The sequence below is a fragment of the Eurosta solidaginis genome, chromosome 5, assembly GCF_040869045.1.
Source record: "Eurosta solidaginis isolate ZX-2024a chromosome 5, ASM4086904v1, whole genome shotgun sequence".
NCBI lineage: Eukaryota > Metazoa > Arthropoda > Insecta > Diptera > Tephritidae > Eurosta > Eurosta solidaginis.
Genome location: NC_090323.1, coordinates 81661558 through 81679772, shown reverse-complemented (window position 1 = coordinate 81679772; position 18215 = coordinate 81661558).

The window sequence follows — 18215 nt, the reverse complement described above, 5'->3', positions numbered from 1 at the left end:
GAGTTTCGAGCAGCTCTACGCTAATAGCTTTATGGTCACTGTGTGTGTAGACGTTGCTTATGGACCATTTTGCTCGTCTTGCTATTTCGCTGCTAGCGAAGGGGAGATCTATAATGGATCGTCTGGTACCTGTATCAAAGGTATATATCCCTGGTTCATTTAGGAGTTCTAGCCTCAAAGAAGTAAGGCTTTCGAGAAGAACTCTCCCTCTTTCGTTGTTTCGTCTACTTCCCCACACAGTTGACCATGCACTGAAGTCTCCACACACTAAAAGCGGGTGTTTACCTCGTGCTTCAATGGTGATCCCGTATATCATGTCTTCGAACTCGGCGATGGTCATGCTCGGAGGGGCATAGCAACTGAAGACGTATATACCGTTAATTTTGCCCACGTGAATCCTGCTACCGTTGGCGTCATATTTTCCTGTGGGAGAAATTTCCCTGGTGCCCAAATTGAGGCTTTCCCTGCTGAATCTGAGTGCCAACCCTGCTCCTGGCGATTTTTGTATTGTTCAGAGAGTACCACTATGTCATATCCTCCTTCATGCACTGTTTGGGATAATAGCTCTTGGGCTGCCTCGCAATGGTTTAAATTGAGCTGCAATACCCTCATGAGACAGTCATTTTGCTGCCCTCTCGTTGTGGGCATATAAAACTGCCTGCTGAATGTTGTCCCCCACATAGCGCGCATTTCGGTGCGTTTTCGCAACTTGCAGCCTTATGACCTTCATGGCCGCATTTCCTGCATAGGCTAGACCTATCTACAGTCTCCTTACATTTCTGAGCTATATTCCCGTAGCCCCAGCACCTATAACAGCGTTTCTCTTGCTTGAGCTCTCTAATTCGGCAGGAAATCCATCATACCCGGATTCTTTGCGTATTAAGAACCGCCTTGGCATCATCCGCTGTAAGGCTTATAAGTGACGACTTCGTGCCACTGTACCCTGTGCGTATGCTTTTTATGGCAGCCACATCTGGAAGTTTGATGTTGCATTGCTGGTGGAGGGCGTTGCAAATCTCCTCGGTCGTAGTAATCTCATCGAGATCTCTGCACTGTAGTGTGACCATTTGGGACTTTGTTATAACTTTAGCCGAGTCCTTAAGTACCGCTTCAATTTCTGCTTGGTACGCGCTTGTTTTCCCATCTTGCGATTTTTTCAGCTCTAGTAACAGCTCTCCTTTCGCCGTTCTTCTAATTGTTTTGACGTCATCACCCAGGGACTTTATCTGTTCGCATCTTCTCACTTTACGCAATATGTCGGCGTACGTCGCATCCCCCGCCTTGGAAATGATGATTGCATCCGGCCCAGCCTTAAGTGCTTTTTTCTTGCTCTTCTTTTTAGCTAACTGCCGCTCTCCCGTCTTTTGGGCTGCAGTTTCCTCTTTCCACTGCGTCTTCTCTTGCGTTTCTTGCCGTCGTTTGTGACCACCCAAGTGCCCTGGCAAGACGTCTTTTAGTGTAGTAGTGGGTTTTACCACGTTGTTCTCCTTGGTCGAGTACGAATTATTCCTCGTCGCTTACCTGGGGGTGATGGACTTCTATCCTTGGCACATTCGCTTGCACGCAATTAATGTTCTAAATTCTTTACCTTTAGGGCCGAATCGATGTACAGCACTTTTATTACGGAGGCCAAGCGCGTGATTTCCGCGTGTATATTATTACGCCCTATAAAGAACTGCATCAAGTCCTCAATCGCCTTTCCTAGCTTGGTCATCTTTTTTTCTCCAGGGGGGTTTTGCTGATTTAACGCAGCTGACGCCTGCTTAATTAGCTCTCTTAATAATGGTGTGCCCGTTTGAGTCTTGCTGTCGGAGTTCTTTTTGCAAAGCTTCGGTGTAGCACCCGGCGACAACGCTCCTTGCTTGCTTTCGGCCTCCGTTCTTTGGGTTTCATTACCAGTTGCGACGAATTGTTAAGGCCCCCAGCCGATGAGCCACACCCTTCTGGAGAGCGAGCTAGCTTCCTTCCTACGAATGGATTGAACGCCATTTCATTCTCCTGTGTTTGGTTTTTTATTTTTGTATTGTTGTTGCTCATCATTTATTTAATTGGGTCCCCACTTGAGGCCGCTATCTTGGTCCGAGTGTGCAGTTACCTATATCTATAGATCTGACAGCTGTATCACTCCTAATAGCTGGAGTCTTAGCCTGGCAAGTGCAGGGCACGAGCACAGAACGTGCTCGATCGTTTCCTCCTCCAACACGCACATCCTACATCTGCTAGCACTGACCAAGCCTAATTCAAAGGCATGTGACGCCAGAAGGCAGTGTCCAGTCAGAATACCCGTCATGAATCTACAGTCCTCTCTTTTTAATGATAGAAGCAACATTGTTGGTCTAAGATTGTAAGACCTAATCTCGCCCAATCTAATTGGGACGTCTACGGAGCAAGCTTCAAGGGATGCGCCCTTTTTAGCTAGAACGTCCGCTTTTTCATTCCCATCTAGTCCCATATGCCCTGGGACCCAATATAGATGTATGCTTCTCCCTGTCCCGATTCTCTCCGGAGACTGCTTACACTCTAACACGCATTTAGATGCTGTGCTATGCGAGATTATTGCCTTAATTGCTGTTTCACTGTCAATATAAAAGTTAACACGGTTGCAGCTTAAGCTATTCTCTTCCAGGATTTCTACTGCTTTGGTTACGGCTAATATTTGCGCTTGGAAAACGCTACAGTAATCCTGCAGCCTGTAGGATCTGCTTATTTCCGGATCAGCGCAGTATGCTGCAGACCCTACTCCTTCCACTACTTTGGAACCATCGGTGTACACATGTATCGCCTCGTCCGCCATTTGCGCACCCTTGCGCCAACCGTCCACTGCTATTGTGGCCTTAAGGTCTCCCTCGAAGCGCAGATAGGGAATCAGGTAGTCTGTTAGTCTTGTGATTGATGACGCTATACTACTATGGCCATATGGTCGGCCCTCAAGCTGCCCCGAAGCACCGAGCCTGGTTGCGGTCGTTAATACTTTGTTCTTTGCTACCAGGTCTACAGGTGGAATGTGCAGAATGGCATACAGTGCAGCCCTCGGGGTTGTTTTCAGGGCTCCCGTAATGCTAAGCATCGATAGTCTGCATACCCCCTCTAATTTTTTGAGGTATGTTGTTTTTTGTGTGGCTTTCCACCAAACAAGAACTCCATAGTATAGAATAGGGCTTACAATCGCTGTAAAAACCCAATGAGAAAGAGAGGGCGATAGGCCCCACGTACACCCCAGCATTCTTTTACATGCATAGAGTGCCGCTGAGGCCTTCTTGACCCTCTCCTCCACGTTGAGCTTCCATGACAGCTTACTGTCTAGGATGATTCCTAGATATTTTGTGCAAGATTTCTCCTGTAATGTCACCCCTCCTAGCTTTGGCCTGGTCCAATTTGGGACTTTGTACCTCTTTGTAAACAAGACCATATCCGTCTTCTCCGCATTGACTCTCAACCCGACATTAGATGCCCAGGTATGAATATCCCGAAGCGCCCGATCCATCAAAGAACTAATCGTTGGAAGGCACTTTCCACTTATGACAATTGCAACGTCATCTGCGTAAGCCGTAAGTTTTACGGGTCCCTCATCGAATTGCCTGAGCAGTTGGTTGATGACCAGCGTCCACAGCATAGGTGATAGCACCCCTTACTGCGGCGTGCCCCTGTCCACTGATTTCGTGGCCTCTTACAATCTCCATTGTGACGTAATCCTTCCGCAATTTAACATGCAGCCGAACCATGTGATTAAGGCAGGATGTACTGTAATGTAATTAAGACCATCCATAATCGTCCATTTTGCAACATTATTGAAAGCCCCGGCAATGTCCAAGAAGACTCCTAGAGCATACTCCTTATATTCCAGGGATTTCTCTATGCTTATTACCACCCTATGCAATGCGGTGTCTACCGACTTGCCTTTGGTGTACGCATGCTGTGTTGTGGAGAGCAGCTTTTCTTCCACGTTGGATTTTATGTACACATCTATTAGCCTCTCAAAGGTTTTGAGCAGAAATGATGTTAAGCTAATGGGTCTATAGTCTTTGGGATACACGTGACCGATCTTCCCCGCCTTTGGTAGAAAAGCTACACGAGCAATTCTCCAAGAGTGCGGTACATGATTCAGTCTTATTCACCCATCGAATATTATTTTAAACCATTCCACGACCGCCCTACTTGAGACTTGTAGCATGGCCGGCGATATACCATCTGGGCCCGGCGATTTAAACGTAGAAAACGTCTTCACTGCCCATTCGATCTTGGTATCGGTAACCAAGCCCGGCACTATCCGCTCCGTTATCGAGCTGTGAGTGATGTCTGCTGGCTCTTCTAAACCGTCTCCCGATGGGAAATATGTGTCGAGAAGCACCTCAAGGGATTCCTCACTATTACGTGACCATTCCCCGTTCTCTTTCTTTATTAGTCCCTGGACTATGTTTCCCCTTGCTAGGGCTTTTTCAACAGCGCTATTTCGCTAGAGCACTCTATGCCCGTACAGAAACTTTTCAATGAGATTCTCTTGGCCCTGGAAATTTTACGCTTGTAGATCCTCAGTAGATCCCTGTACTCGTCCCGGCGCGCTTCGCTTTCCGCGGTCTTTGCGAGCTTAAACATTTCTTTTACCTGTCTTCTTAGAAGACTCAGCTCATTGCTCCACCATGGCGACTTTGCTTTTCCCCTGAATCTTCTTAGAAGGCAAGCTTTGTTATACCCAGTCATAAGCGTCTTTGTTAGGAATTCATTCGACTCCTCCAGTTCCTCTACATTAGCAACCTCTTTGGGTTGTCCCAGTTTTGTTTCTACATGTTTCTGGAATTTAGTGCAGTTCGTTGACCTAGGAATTCTAAAGGTTCCTCCCTTCTCTATCCTCTTTAGAGGGATGCTGAAGCTGATATACGCATGGTCGGAAAAGGATGGTCTATCAAGAACCATCGAATCATACCTTGATATATCACGCTCGGAGCTCAATGTAATATCCAGAACATTAATGGATGTTGGACCAATGTATGTTGGGACATTTTCTTTGTTTGCTATCTGCAAATTGGTTTGCAGGATGTAACAAAATAGATATTCGCCTCTCTCGTTCGTATCTGCTCCTCCCGACGCATTGTGGTGCGCATTTGCATCTGCGCCTATGACCAACCGCCCTTTGCGCCCTTCCTCTTGTACTAGCCTTTTGCACTCCATCGGTGAAACCTCCGCAGCATAGGCCATGTAGCAGGACGCCAGGATAAATGCCTGCTTTTTCTTTTGCTCAACGGCCACCGGTACGAGATCCTCAGTGGTGTAATTAGGCAGCATATATGAATGCAGCTGTTTCCGTACCATTACTACAGCTCGCACCCGTCCCTCCGTTTGCGCGTAGTAAAGGCCAAACCCGCGCGCGCTAAGTCCAGAAACCTTTCCTCCCGATGAGAGCCACGGCTCCTGGTTCAGCGCCACGTCAAACGAACCCTCCTTAAGGGTTAGGAGGGGTTCGCTCGACGCCACTTTACTGTGTTGGAGGTTTATCTGTAGGATTCGCAGCACCATTGGGCTGTTTGTCCCCCTCCAGCACCCCTTGCCCTTTTGGTTTAGAGTATTCGAGGCCCCCGTGGTGTGATGGTAGCATGCTCCGCCTACCACACCGGATGCCCTGGGTTCAAACGCCGGGCAAACCAACATCAAAAATTTTAGAAATAAGGTTTTTCAATTAGAAGACATTTTTTCTAAGCGGGCTCGCCCCTCGGCAGTGTTTGGCAAGCGCTCCGGGTGTATTTCTGCCATGAAAAGCTCTCAGTGAAAACTCATCTGCCTTGCAAATGCCATTCGGAGTCGGCATAAAATCATGTAGGTCCCGTCCGGCCAATTTGTAGGGAAAATCAAGAGGAGCACGATGCAAATTGGAAGAAAAGCTCGGCCTTAGATCTCTTCGGAGGTTATCGCGCCTTACATTTATTTTATTTATTTATTCGAGGCCCCCTTCAGCCTCTCGTAACTGTTGTGCCGGGTGTTCCTCTGTGCGAGTCATTGCACCATTTAGCGGTTGGTCCTCTTCTAGCACGTTCGTGGTGACGTCGGGAACCTCCTCCTGTTTTTTCCCTTAGGCTTTTGAGGTCCTTTTCGACTTCGCCCACCTCTAGCGTGTTAGGGTTTTTATTCTCGGTACTACTTTTCCTGAGTCGCATGTAAATTTTGCCAGTGCCAAAGGATATTTTGCCAAGCTGCGTGTACAAAATATCCTCCGCCTGCTTATTTATTTGGAAGATGTAGAACTGAACATCCTCGGTAGGCCGAGATACAGTAAGTACCTTCCAATCCTGTGTCGGTATGTCCGTATTTTGATTCTGCAGAAGTCGCAGTGTATCCTCGGACTTCATCACGCATGGTATCCATACCTTAACTTTTGGTACCGTGGGGATTTGCGCTTTATCCACCACCTCAAACCGCGCGTTCATGCCTTGCATTTGGAGGTTTGGAACCACTTCCTCCAACCACCGCAAGCTCGCGATGTTGTCGCATGCTATCATCTTCACACCATTATACCATCCCCCCGAATCAAAGGTTGGAAGGGGCTTACTTGGTTGTTCCCGCATCATCTAAAGCATTAAGCTAATATGCTCCCTTTCCACAGATCTCCACGTTTCAGTAGTAATTTTTCCGAAAAGACTGCAACGATCAACTAGCGCCACAGTCAGTGACTGCTTTGCCACATCACACATCTTCTCGGGAAAAGCAGGAGTCTTAGTGTTATCTCCCTTTGGCACCTCCGAGAAATCCGGAGTCTCAGCGTTAACTCCCTTTAGCGCCTCCGAGAAAGCCGGAGTTTTAGCGTTATCTCCCTTTGGCTTATCTCCTACTTCCGTAGTTGGAACTTCCCTCTGACTCGCAGCTTTCGAGGTAGTTGCTACCTCGCTATTGGAGCCCATCTCTCTTACAGTTTGGGCCTACTTATCTTGTCTATGCGATTGCCCTGCCTCGCGGCTCTAGGACTGGGTCCTTTCTGTCTCTTGAAAGCAGGCTTGTCGCCTTCCGCCGAACGTTGCCTCTTCATTCTGCTAGTCGACCCTTCTTCCTCCTCGTACCGGATGCAGAACCGAGGGTTTCTCGCAGCAAACCTTTTGAACTGCCTTCGACCTACTTCTACCGCTTCATGGGCCCATTCCAAGCGCTCGATCTCCACTTCTGTTGGGTCGACCACTGCTCCCAAGCGTTGCACAATTCTTAGTGCTGCACGGTACTGCGAGAGAGCTCTTTTACTTCCTCTGCTCCGTACCCTTCTCCACTCTTCTACTCCGTTTTCATTTGTGTGCTTCCCCAACACGGAGTTCATTGAATCAGCACTACTCTCGCTCCCCGAGTCCGGCGCATCGCTTAATTCGTATTTGTCGTCCTTGGATTGCGACTCAGTCCTCCTCTTTACATCGTCCTTATTACAATCAGGTAATGAGTCGTTCATCTTGGTCGTACGACCACCTGCCCGACAAGGCGGGCTCAGCGGTCCAGTATTATATACGGGAAAAGAACCGTCCGCCACAGCAGCGCCCCTTACTGTGGTAAGGCCATAAATACTTCCCGAGGTAGCCCGGTATCGGGAAGGCTCCGTTCGAATACAACCGAATTTATCCCCTGGCTGCATATCGTCCAATAGCACGGTCCGCATAACACCCTGGATTAGGGGGTTGACATTTCTTGGTCACCGACATCCCGTCGCCCTCCTATGAGGCGAAACAGCGTAGATGTCAGTCCTAAACAGCTCCGCCTCATATTCGGGCGCTATGGAGTTCGGCTAAGCCCTCACACCAACGACAAGGTGCCTACCCTAGTCTGGACCCTATTTCTGCATTTTTTTTTAATTAAATTTTGTATAAAAAATATCCTTTCTACGTTTGTGGATGAATGTGTAATCGACAATACGCCTTGAACTATTTTATAAATATTGGAAACATTTACGCGTTTAATTCATTTTTAACTGATCTTAATTCTGCCCAAAAGCTGGATATTTTTAAATTCTTGAAATTTTAAGGCTGTCATTCTCTGCTAAAGCTCTAAATTCAGAATTAATTTTCTGTATTTTATCAAATTCAGATTTCGGAAACAAGTCCATAACTAAAGGCATAATACTATTTGTTTCACCGCTTAAAATACTTTCTGATGAAAGCGTTGCAGGCCACAACAAAGTTTTATCATTTAAATTTACTTTCTTTAATAAGGTACTACAAAATTGTATATAAAATTGCTTAGCGCAGCTCTTAAATATGTGTACGTCATCTTTTTCGAAAAGGTTGTTTGATAGAATAATATCCACATTATCACCGAAATAAACTTCATCTGGGTTAAGTGATTTTCGTCTGAATCAATATTTAACATCCAAATAGGACTGGAGTCGAAATAAGATTTTTTATAAAATGTTTAATTTGGTAATAAGTAAATGTATGTGAATATCTTCAGACTGCATTTCTATATTCCCATTATTTATTTCACTTTTTATCAAAAATTCGAATCGAAATTCCAAATTTTTTGATATACATACAATATCAGTCGTTTCGTCTATTGTTAGAGAGTAATAATTCTTCTGACAAAATGCAATTATGGATTTCTAATTTTCTGGTCCTGTTATTTGAGTTATTATTTTCTGTGCTTTAATTCTATTGACGCAAAATTTGTTCACAATTTTAGAATCAGTTATGCTATTTTTCATAAGCATATTTAAATGATCCATAATTGCATATGGCAAATTGTACTCGGCAACAAAACAACTTAACTATATATTTTCTTCGAAAAATTTAAAATTTGTTTGTATATTCAGAGCTGCCTTGCAAATGACTTGAAGAATAGTGCATTTTACAAAAATGTACCAAATATATCAATGTAGTACCAACGTACTTCCGGGAAGCGAAATGTACCAAAAAAAGTACAAATGTACCATGATTATCATCACTGTTTCCCAACATTTTCATTTTTGCACATTCATGCTTCTGGCAAGCGATATACATATATATCTAATATTGATATTAGCTTCGTTGGGGTACTCCAGTTTTTTGTTGATTTTGCAAATTTTGCAGGTTTTTCTGTTCGCGTACCCGGCTCTCCAACAAAAAATGAAGAAAAAGAGAAAGTAAAGTGACATTTCATTTTGCTGAGAGCTGCAATTTTCTGTTGGTAAAATTTTTGCCAACAGCAATTTACAAACAGAAAAACAGCTGATCGCAAAACTGCTGGTTGTAATTTACGCAAATTGCGAAATTTAATTTAAGTATTGCAGCCGGAAAATAAAGTATGGAAAAGGTATATGTTAGTGAAAATAATAAGGGCGAACATCTGGATGAATTTTTGACTCTCACGGAACAAGATGGACAAAATTTACAGACATCCACCAGCTATGACACAACATTTCCAAAATTGCCGCCAAATAATTCATCCGCTGTTCGCAAATGTCATAGTTTTTGATGGATTTCTGTTCGCGTACTTTTTTACAAGCTATTGTTAGAGTCGATATTCATTCTTTTGGGAGGAAATCTGTGCCGTTGATGAGCACCATTTCAAGTCACATTTTAGAATGACGCATTCCAGTTTTGAAAAGCTGTGTGGGTTCCTCGGAACTTTAAAGAAAGCTGATACGAACTGGCGCACAGCAATTTCTTTGCAAAAACGTGTAGCAATTGCTCTGTTTACCCTTGGGTCAGCTGCAGAATATAGAGTAGTGTCGGAGCTATTTGGTGTTGACAAATCAACTGTGTGCGCCATTTTCCTAGAGCTCTGCGAGGAAGTGTGGCAGTCGCTGTCTACACAATACATTAAAACACTACCACCGATGCAAGAAACTGTTGACGAATATGTGAATGGAATTCATAGCCTTTCCACAATGTTTAGGGGCGATTGGTGAGTGCAATTTCTCTCTTTATATGTCAATAGAAAGGCTGTTAGTGAAATCACAAGGATATCTTATAGAGAGGAAGGAAGGATATTGGCTAGGTTAAATTGAACTGACTGGTCCGTGAGGACCTCACATAGACTGAATGAGTCCATAATGTTACCAAAAGTGTGCTTAATGACACAACTGAAAAGCCGTATCAAAAACCAGGACCTATTTTTTTTGCTGCTTCTAGAACTAATAGCTGTGCCACTCAGAATATCAATCACGAGCCTATAGTCCTCTATTTTTAATTAAAAGAGTAAAACCTGCACATGATATTAGACACTTTCATCTCCGGCTTGGTTCCACGCCTTTCCTGATGGTCGATCATGTACAGCTCTCGTCTTCTGTTAATCTCTTCCAATCTGATAGGCTTCTGCGCCCTTTTTAGTTAGCTTATCCGCTCCTTCATTTCCATTTACCCAGGCACCCTATACTACTTCCACCTGAAAAATACTACAGTGATCTCACAGCTTGTAGTATCAGCACAGTATACTGCAGACACTACCCCTTCCATTACTTCGCTTCGTTTGCCATTTTAGCGCCCCTTGTACCAACCTTCCACCTCACTTATGGCTCTAAGGGCCCCATCCAAGCAGAGGTACCGGATCGAGTAGTCTGTTCGTTAAATATTTGTTGATCATGTACTGATATGGTCGCTTGGTCTGCGTGCAAGCTGATACGAGGAATTGAGTCTCGAGTAGACATCTGTCCGAAAGGTATGCTACGACCAATTAGCGCCCCAGTCAGTGACTGCTTCGACACATCACTCATTCTCGGTAACAGTCGGAGCTCTACCTCCACTTCGCCTTTCCACTTCGTTCTCCCTCTCTCATCGCCTGTCCAACAAAGCGGGCTCAGCGGACTAATTAAAAATGGGAAGAAACCCGTCCGGAACAGCAGCGCCCTTTACTGTGGTACGACCAACGTTGTTTTGCGAAGCGGTCTGTTATGGGGAGTTATTATATGAGTCTATGATATCCTTATATGGTAATAATAATAATAATAATAGTATTATTAATAAAAATAATAACTTTAGATGGCTGCCATATAGAAGTCAGACCAAATGCTTCTGATACAACGGATTATTTTAATTACAAGGGATGGTATTCCATCGTACTCCTAGCTCGTGTAGATTATAGGTAAGGAGAACATATAATGCGTTTATTAATTGGCATTTATTTCTTTTTTATTTAATATACATATATATTTTTTATATAGATACCGTTTTATTTAGATCAATATTGGAGAGCCAGGACGTTGAAACGACTCCCAAATATGCAATTCATCTCTGCTGAAGAAGGAGAACGAGGTACTCGCGGCAAATAAAAAAACAAAAGCGGTGTGCAAATGCCTATATGCATTTTGGGGGACTCCGTATTTAAATTTTCCGCAACGCTAATGAAGCCATATGCCTTTTCCACAGATTTGTCTGAGGACAAAAAACTGTATAACTATATTAAAATGCAGAAGAGTGGCGGAAATGCCTTTGGTCATGTAAGGCTCGTTTTCGTCGAATTGGAAAGGGCATAGATAATGAAATTGGTAACGCCCCGAGCATTGTGTAGGCGTGCTGTGTTTTGCTCTCTGCCGAAAATATTAGACAAGCAATGTGTCGTTATTTTGGTAAGAAAATTATTACTTCATTCATTTTCATTTAATAATAAACAAATATGAGAAGACTAGCGTACCTTGAAAGACTTTGTCCTGGCAGAAAATTGGTACGATTTTTTCGAAAAGCTTAATTTTGATAAAAAGCTTCCGATGTACCAAGTTTCAAGAAAATCACACAAGATTTTTAGCTTTTGGAGTTTGTTTAACTTTTTTTTGATACAAATCAATAGAATTTAGTTATTACTTTTATATTAATTTTTGTTCAGTACTAACAGAAGTTTCTCCAAGTTGTCTGATTTTCTTTTTTCAATTGCAATAAGCTCTTTTTCATTATCATCACTTTTACTTAAGTGTTCAGAAATCTCTAAGGACATTTTTGTAGCAATTGTTCTTGAAAAGTACTAATTTTCTTTTTTTGTTTAGGATCCAATGTTGGAGGTTGATGGTCCTGGTGACGGAGAAAATGGAGATGGAGGCATTGACGACGACGGAGTAGGTGTGCCGGGCGATATCAGCGGAATTGATGATTTCGAATCAATAGATGATTCTGTTTTCGAACAGAAATTTAAAAAATAGTCATAATAATTTTAATAAACGAATACTTAGAGCAGACGCCAAAGGAGTTGAGCAATCAAATATGAGGACCTCATTGTGTTAATTAATTTGGTCCCAGAAAAGATTTTAGATTATGATTTCGAATAATGCCAGGAGGTTACATGGTATGTTTTATTGCATACCATCGATCCTCATGGCAACATGTGAAATCATTACCGAAAACTTTTCTAAGTTCAAAACAATTAAAAGAATACGGTCCCCATATTTTTCTCCCAACTCCGAAAACCTTTGTACTTAATTATTACGAAGAACCTCGGACCGAACCGACCGACGAAGACCTTAGCTAAACTTCTAGCTCAAAATGGGAGTCGGGCGAAAGAGAAGCTGTCATCTCGTAAGGCTAAGGAGCTAAGGGGAATGTCCCACTCTCTCAACTAAAAAGGGATGATATTCTCGATTAGATAAGTCTTTGAATAACTTTGCGTTGATGACGGTTAATACCGAAGAAATTTAACTCGACGCTGTATTGGCTGGACTATGTCTTGCGGTAAAATGCTTATGATCTGGCTCAGAAGGATTTCCAATCGCCTTTCTGATGCCGACATCCGTTTACGTGCTACGCGTCATTCATATGCTCGCCAAGCCTAAAAAATACCCACTAGAAGAAGCTACAGGCCTGCCAAAATACTGCTCTCAGAATCACCACGGGTTGTCTTCTTATGTCTCCAGAACACCATCTGCCTAATGAGGCGAGAATATTCCCAACCACACAGTTCCTCTTGAATACCCAGAAACCTGGACATCCAAACAGACATCTGATTGATGGGCCAACACCGCCTAGGGGCTTAAGGAGTAATCTCCGTAAGCATTTTGAGGAAATACGGCACCTGAGAACCCAGCCGCATTAAGCAAAAAACACAAGCAGGTCCTTGGTGAACTCCACAAACAGGCGTCGAACCTTTATACCGGGAATTGCCCAGTGAATCCAGTACTCAAAGAAAAGTACCCAAAACTTGTGGAAGAGGAACGCATACTCCCCAGGGAAACGCGTGTCACTCTTGCTCAACTTCGTTCTGGATACTGTAACAGGTTAAACTCTTACCTGTCCAGAATCAACCCCGACATACAAAATTTATGCCCCGCTTGCAATGTTTTCCCACATGACACCAACCATCTCTTTAATTGTAATGTGGAACCAACGCCTCTAACACCCCTTTCATTATGGTCCACCCCTGTTAAAACAGCAAGTTTCCTTGAACTCCCGTTAGAGGATATTGATGACAATTTGTGAGCAGTCGCGGCTGTTAGGTGGGGCGAAGCGCTGCTACAACAAAAACATGCCGACATCCCTACAAAAAGATACACAAGAACTCTTCCTCATTTCGGCCCATGCACACCAAACGCATAGGGATATCGATGTGAAAATTATTATAGGTACACATACCGACATCTTCATTGGTGTAATTCATTCATCCCTTTCCTTTCCCTCCCTCTGTTTATGCTTGTCTTCCCCTGTACCTGTCCTCGAATCTTCATATATAGAACCTATCCCAAATATTACATACCTTCTTCACTTGACCGGCCGATTTTAGTATTTAGTATTTATTTATTAAGCAAATTAGAATACAAAATCTTACAGGCTAAGTAGAAATATGTGGTAACAGTAGGCAAATTACTAGTATAAATAAATGGCTTACTTAAATAGATCGGGCTTTAAAATAAAAAAAGCAAACACATTTTTTTACCCCGTCTTAGTTGGGTTCTTATGAGTGTTTCCCAATGGGGTTTCTCAAAAAGTGGAGTTACGTGGGGAATGAATAAATACGACGATATTCTATCTTTCCCAGATATAAGCCTAAAAATATGGATATAAATCCCAGTTGCAATATTTAATAATAATAGCTATCTGACGTCGTTTGGATGAAGCAGGTCTCTATTGGGATTTAAGGGGTTGATAAGCGCATTGCAAATTTTTATAGCTTCAAAGCTTCCTCAACCTCACCTACACGGGGCGTATCCTGTTACAAATATGAATATATCATACACGTATTTTGCATGCGAGACTCTGCCGATCCCATGTTCCACATGCAACTAGGGAGTGTGGCGGGATGGACTAGAAGGTTTAATTTAATGTGGTCATATTAATCGTTTCCGAAATGTTCGGGCTAGTACCTTTCTGGTGCTTTGTTACCGGATTTATATCCGGCAGAGGACCAACATTGATTACACTCCCCAAAACCTTCGGGGATTGTCTTTGTTGTGAATAGAACAACAACAACAACATGGGTAAATTTTGTTAAATTATTATTTGGTATTTATTTTAGTTTTATTTTAATTACTTTTATCTTAAATATATATTTAAAAACTAAACTCAAACTGAAAACTGCTGCCCAGTGTTACAGTTCCGTGGCCCACTGTTACTGTTCGTCTTATTTAATTAGCTGACATTATACAGCTCAAATGAGAAGAGGATGTTTGAGCGACTGTCGTATACGCCAACAACCGACTCTTTTATTTGTCCAAATTAGCCTTAAGGATATTGGATTTATCAAGAAAATTGAATTTATGAATTTATTTACATATGTACCTTTTACGTATAAGTACGCATCCTGAATAATTTATACGTACAAATACGTAATATCTTATATTACATACATATTATATATGTATTAAATTTAAGTATTTGAATTGTTTTTATGAGCTGTGCTCATGTATGCGTCACGTACTCATAGAATTGTATGCTAACACTAAAGCGTATTTCACTTCTCTGGCAACCCCAACAATGGGTTGCCAGATGTGATTATGTACATAGGGTGGCCCTTATTTTCCAAAGTGTTCCGATTCTCGATCTCACCCCCTAGAAATATGCGAATAGCCTAAAAACTAGAATTTACAAAGTTTTAAGTCAATTGAAAAAGGGTTAGAGGTGGCGCAAAGAGCTTGAAGTCCTGAAAATGACGAATATTTACAATTTCTTAAATTTAGTCAACCCTACTTCATTTGTTATGTGAAACGTAATTTTTCGTTTTATTAGTAAGTTCTAGAGATATTTGACTTTCAAATAAATCTAAAACAACAAAAATTGGTCAAATAATAATAAACTTATAAAATAAATTATGCCTTAAACACGGTGTCATTACTTCAAGAATGTGTATATAATGAGTATACGTAAATGAGTTTGTTTCAAATTTTTTTATTATAAATTTGTTTCAAAATACATTTTTAAAACATATACATATATCTTGTGAAACTTTAGCTGACACGTATATAATATGATATTATTTCCTAGGATCTAATTAATGATGATTTAGTATGTGATTCAAATTGTTTTTGTAATCAGATACAACTTGTAAAAAATATTGTTTTTATTGTTCGTCATTTGTAAGTAGAATATAATACTTCCATAAGCCTTACTTCCTGTTCTGCTGAGTCGTTAACTACTTTTATATTTATAACAGTATAACTATTAGGAGTGATACTATTAAAGCTATTAGGAGTGATACAGCTGTCAGATCTAGAAGCAGCAAGTGGCTTAATCCTAGGAAGCTTCTAGTATTTGCCAAGAAGACGGAGTTATTTTATAACATAGGTCCTGGTTGTTGATAGGGTTTTTCAGTTTGGTCGTTAAAACAAACTTCTGGTAACACTACGAACTTATTCAGTCTATGTGAGGTTCCATGGACCGGCCAGTTCAACCTAACCTAACCTAATGTATCAGCTATTTCCAAGCCTGTTGCAGCATATAATTTTGGAGCTCCAATTAACTGTTCAGCATTCCTGTTAGTAACAACAACTGGAAGTAGTTTCACCTTTTCACGACCTGTTATTTCTGGAAGTGGTTTTCCATCCCAATGCAAAGTGCCGCAATTTATCTATTTAAAAAAAACCTACTATTCAAAATTTTTTCATTCAAGAGCAGTATTTAATAAGAAAACGTCAAAGAAATTTTTTGTAGTTGTTTGCAATTTTAAAATATATATTTTCATTTCTTTATACTTTTTTAAATGGTTTTATTTAGCTTGAGTTGACAGGCCGGCCGTTGTGAATGAATCTTGTAATTGAAATCTAAGTAACTTCCCGATAAGCTACAAGCTTGAAACTTGGAATATAGTTCAGAACCCGATGACAATGCAATAATGAGAAAAAAATCGCCGCTATGTGGCGCATGGATCGAGATATTCACAAAAATCGTATTTGTGGTCCGATTTGGCTCATATTTGGAACACATAATACATGCAAGAATAGAAATCGACCTGTGAAAAAAACGCCGCTAGGTGGCGCATGGATCGAGATATTCACAAAAATCGTATTTGTGATCCGATTTGGCTCATATTTGGAACACATAATACATGCAAGAATAGAAATCGACCTGTGAAAAAAAAATCGCCACTAGGTGGCGCATGGATCGAGATATTCACAAAAATCGTATTTGTGGTCCGATTTGATTTGGTCCATATTTGGAACACATAATACATACATGAATAGAAAGCGACCTATGATGCCCGATTTGGGTCATATTTGGAACAAATATTGCATACAGTCCAGTAGAAGTGACATCAAAATATTTTGGAGTTGGAGGAGGGACAAGCATACGTGGCGCAGTCGAGTAAAGTATTTGGAAGGATTATGTATTGAGGACTTAGGTTGTAACAAAATGTCAGGAAAGAGTCCTTGTAATAATGAGTCACTAAATGAACTAAATAGAATGAGAAATAACAGGCAATTAAATAAAGACTAAAAACTTGAAAATAAAATAATTAAAAAAAAAATTTTAAGTTAAACGGTTTTATTGAAAACAATACTTACATGAAATAATAATAATACGAAAAGCTAGAAAATAATTAGGCTTTTATTTAATTGTCTGATCAACGCCCTAGATTGATAAGTAGTGTGATGACTAGTACCTAGGACCTACCTAATTATTTTCTAGCTTTTCGTATTATTATTATTTCATGTAAGTATTGTTTTCAATAAAACCGTTTAACTTAAAAATTTTTTTTAATTATTTTATTTTTTTAATTTCTTTCGACATGCTTGTTGCAAGAACAAGTTGCAGTGCAGGCTTAAATTTGTTGTGGCATCACGTATTTCGAAAGAAAATTTATAAAAAAAAATATATGTGTATACTTTTTTAAATAAATAAACTTCAAGTTTGGCTTCAAGGAATATACGTATTTGTGTATAAAAAAGTTTATTTGAGTGTTTTTTACCTGAATACCACGATTCATTGATAAACACATTTGCACAGACTTAAATATGGAAGCATGAAACACGAAATTGTAAAAATTCGTAATTTTTCAGCATTTCAAGCCCTTTGCGCCACCTCTAAATCTTTTTTGATTGGCCTAATACTTCGTATATATTCGTTTTGAGCTATTCGCATATTTTTAGGGGGTGAGATCAAGAATCCAAACACTTTTTTCCCCTCCATACAACGAAGGGCCACCCTAATGTACATACATACATACATTATTATTTTTGTTGACATTTCCATTATTCTTCATTCGAAATTTTTCTCATCTCGCGGTATGACTCAAGTTTGTAAAATCTCTTTATATTAAAGAAAAATAGTTTCTTTGAAGTTAAACAAACCCCGGTGCCTTTGTCATTTAAAATCGAAAGTATATAATCGTTCTCATTTCTCGCATGTGAATTTTCTTCACAACTTTTCACATATATTCCTTGCCTTTGCAAATAAGTGTGAAATACATTTTATTCAACCAATCCAACCATCAATCAATTTAGTCTGTGCAGAATTGGAACTGTGGTTATTAAAGCAATAGAGCATAAATTATCCACATAAATGCCTAGGTTTTCCGCCAATGGACTTTAACTAGGCGCAATTCATCAATCCAACATTCAAGACCACCATCATCAAAACGCCACCGCCATTACCACCACGTCATCGATATCCACATCGCCGCATCCGCAGCAGCCACCTCCAGAGAAAGCAAGGTAAATTTGTATTGACACCCCCTAAACAGAGGAGTAGGACTCGCGCTCTCTTACGTCAACTGGACAGCGAAAAACGTGGATTTTCAATGAAATATTAAAAAAAGATGTTAGCATTCTGCTTTACAAAAATGTATCTAAACTGGTTTTATGTATGTTGAAGACATGAGCCTGAACCGCATAGAGTTTGAGGATTAAAATAAATTTACATATATAATAT